Raw genomic sequence first — 3,671 nt, 5'->3', positions numbered from 1 at the left:
AAGTGGAGCAAGGACTTCGGGGGATTGAAGTCCAGAGTTCGAGTCTATTTTTACAGTAGAAATAGTGGACCATGAGTGTGGAATCCTGAATATAACATTAGACTTCTGCATTATGTTGTTTAGTTTTATATAACTATTCTTTCTTTCCTTTGTTTTTTCGTTCTTTTATTTTTTCTTCCTTCTTTCTTTCCTTCCTTTCTTTCTTCACACATTTTTTTTTTACAAAAAATGATTCCCTGGAACAAAGCTCAAGAAGCAAGACAATGGGAAACATAAATGACAAAAGATACAAAAACAAAATCCAATAAATAAAAACAAAAGATAAATAATTTTAATTGACATTGTTTATTACCACTAAATGACAATCTCTTTATCCTTCATTATGAGAAAGGGGATACAAAATTGTTCCTTTAATGAGATAGTGAACAACAAGCTTCAATTATTAAATAGAAATGGTAAATTCAAGTTCATGCTTCCCAGGACCCTATAAGTATAGAGTCTTTCATGATCAGGATGTGACTTTGCTGGAGGCTCACCTGATGCTTTGCTTCTTTTCTAACCCAATGGGCATCTGCCAGGGAAGACTTAACTCTTAAGAACGATTTTGCCTGGCTCACTAATGACTTTGCACATTAATGAAGATCTTGAAAAATCTTCCCAGTAAGCTGAACTATAAGTTAAAAGAGTGGTACATTAGGTCTTTTTTTTTTCAGTTTCCAAGTAATTTTATTCAGAATTTCGTGGTTTCTTTTCCTGAATCAATAAATACTATACAAAACAAAAACGTAAAAATGACTACTTTCTCTCCCCTGCTCCCTTTACCTGGGGGGTGAGCCAACCCACTGAGCCATTCTAGCCTCATGGGGGAGTAGGTCTCCCAAATTTTGTCCAGGAACAGGAAGTGGGGTAGAATGGCTAATCATGGCCTCTCAACTACCTTTTTGGGAGAGAGGTATTTGGCTGCTGGGAATGGGGGACAGATTGGCTTGAAACAGTGAAGGGTTGAATTAGTGTTTTGGAGTTAAGGAAAGGAGTTGGGGGAGATGTAGGCACCAAGGGCATAAACCTGCCCCAAAGAAAAGAGTGTCTAAAGGTTCACAGTTCCTTTTGCCTCAAAAATTGACATTTACTCAAAGTAAAAAAAAAAAGGGAAAAAATGACAAAGGTGTCCATCCCTTGTTCACCCCTTCCTTCCAGCTCCCCCTCGCCCATCCCAGAGAGCAGGGCCCTGGGTGAAATCAGGTGGGGAAGCCTCTCAGATGAGGTCAGCCACATTGAGAGGCATTTCCTCAATGGAGGTGTTGTAGAAGGTCTCAATGTCTCAAAGGATCCTCTTGTCTTCCTCTGTCACCATGTTGATGGCCACACCTTTACGACCAAATCACCCTCCATGGCCAATTCTATGAATGTAATTCTCCCGGTTGGTGGGAAGGTCATAATTAATAACCAAAGATACTTGTTGAACACCAATGCCTCTAGCCAATAGGTCAGTGGTAATAAGCACCCGACTGGAGCCTGAGCGAAATTCCCTCATGATAACATCACGTTCTTTTTGGTCCATGTCTCCATGCATTGCAGAGACAGTAAAAGCATGGGCATGCATTTTCTCAGTGAGCCAATCCACCTTTCGGCGGGTATTGATGAAGATAACAACTTGGGTAATAGTCAGCGTTTCACACAGATCACACAAGGTATCTAGCTTCCACTCCTCTCATTCCACATTTATGTAAAACTGATGAATGCCTTCCAATGTCAATAGGATCCCTCATAAACTTCTTGGTCACTTCCAGCACATCTGGACATGGTGGCTGACAGGAGTACCACCTGAGTATTGCCACTGAGTTTCTGGGATATGTCATAGATCTGGTCCTTAAAACCATGACTCAACATTTCATCTGCTTCATCCAGAACAAACATCTTGATGTATTTAGGAGATAGGTATCTCCAATTAAGCATGTCAAAGACTCTGCCTGGGGTGCCCACAATGATGTGGGGAGCCTCCATCTGCAATTTCTGAACTTCAGCCCAAACGTTTGTGCCTCCAATACAGGTATGGTATAAGGCACCCATGTAGTCTCCCAATGCCATCACTACCTTCTGAATCTGCTGAGCAAGCTCTCTAGTAGGTGCCAAAACCAAGGCCTGTGTAGCCTTTAAGTCCAGTTCAATCTGTTGCAAAATGGAAATGGCAAAGGTAGCAGTCTTCCCGGTCCCAGACTGGGCTGGAGCAATAACATCATAACCCTTGATACAAGGAAGAATTGCACGTTGCTGAATGGCAGATGGCTTCTCAAAACCATAGGCATATATAACATGAAGAAGAGATTCTGAGAGGTTCATCTCATCAAAGCTATCCACAATCTCCTTCCAGTTATTCTGGATGACTCCATCAGGGTCCATTCCATCAGGGCCATTGTCTCTGGATCGGGAATCCTGACTGGCAGACATGATCCTGGGAACTAGGGTACATTAGGTCTTGAGGGACAGAGTAGACAAAACTTTTATTTATAAAGGTTTGGGTCTAGCTGAATGGTCTGAGCCTGAAGAAAACAGAACTGTACAATTAAGGGCTCTCCATTTTGGGGTCAGGAACAATGGAGGTGAATTGCTGATGCTTCTCACAGCAGAGAGTTATTCATAAGGATGTTAGTACACATCAGACAATACACCATCTCATGAATGGAATAATCAGGTTAAAGTTCTTATGAGAAGAGTAGAGATTTGAGATTATGTCCATCATTGGGGTATGATGCTATTCAGTGGGCAGAGGATTACATTCCATATAACTAAGGCCAAATGAAGTTTTTGCTTAACAATACTTTTTGTGCCCTTTGGATGGGCATGTTTCTTCATAAGCTCTCTAGAATAATGGTTAATTGACTAGAGTTCCTATCTTTCAACTGTGCTTGTTTTTACAATGCTATTTTATAAATTGTTCTGATTCTACTCAGTTCAATTTGCCTTAATTCATATAAGTCTTTGTAGGTTTCTCTGAAATCATCTTCACAATTCTTTTTTTTTTTTTAAACCCTTACCTTCCAAGAATCGATACTGTGTGTTGGTTCCAAGGCACAAGAGTGGTAAGGCTAGGCAATGGGAGTTAAGTGACTTGCCCAGGGTCACACAGCTGGGAAGTGTCTGAGGCCAGATTTGAATTTAGGACCTCCCATATCTAGGCCTGGTTCACAATCCACTGCACCACCCAACTTCCCCCTTCTCAATTCTTGCATCTCAATAGTATTCCATCACAATTTTACATAGAGTTCATTCACATTCATATTCCATAATTAGCTTACCTATTCCCAAATTGAAGCATACTTTCAATTTCTAAATCTTTGTCACCACAAAAAGCTGTTTTCTATATATGCGTATATATAGGTACTTTCCCCCTTTTATTTGATCTCTGTGGACAATTTATTCTAATATATTTTGATCAATTCATTTTATATATGAGAACTTTTTCAGAAAAAAAATACCCATTAACTTCCTTGTAATTTTAACTCATTGGTTTTGTTTGTGCATTTAAAAAAATTCTCCTTATTATCTTCTATGATTCTCTCTATTCTTTCTTTAGTCATGAACTCTTCCCCTATCCATGGCTGTGAAAAGATATTTTCTTTTTTGTTCCTCTAATTTATAATGTAACTTTTTCTATCTAAATCATGCTTAAA

The 3,671-nt window shown here is 39.5% G+C and overlaps 1 pseudogene; it reads right to left on the bottom strand.

The window, feature by feature from the left end:
* Positions 1–1,105: 1,105 nt before the first annotated feature.
* Positions 1,106–2,461, bottom strand: LOC100018395 (eukaryotic initiation factor 4A-I-like; annotated as a pseudogene).
* Between the last annotated feature and the right edge of the window lie 1,210 nt (positions 2,462–3,671).

Source organism: Monodelphis domestica, chromosome 4 (genome assembly GCF_027887165.1).
Source record: "Monodelphis domestica isolate mMonDom1 chromosome 4, mMonDom1.pri, whole genome shotgun sequence".
Taxonomy (NCBI): domain Eukaryota; kingdom Metazoa; phylum Chordata; class Mammalia; order Didelphimorphia; family Didelphidae; genus Monodelphis; species Monodelphis domestica.
Note: the sequence above shows the minus strand (reverse complement) of the source record. Positions and strands in the feature narration are given on the sequence as shown.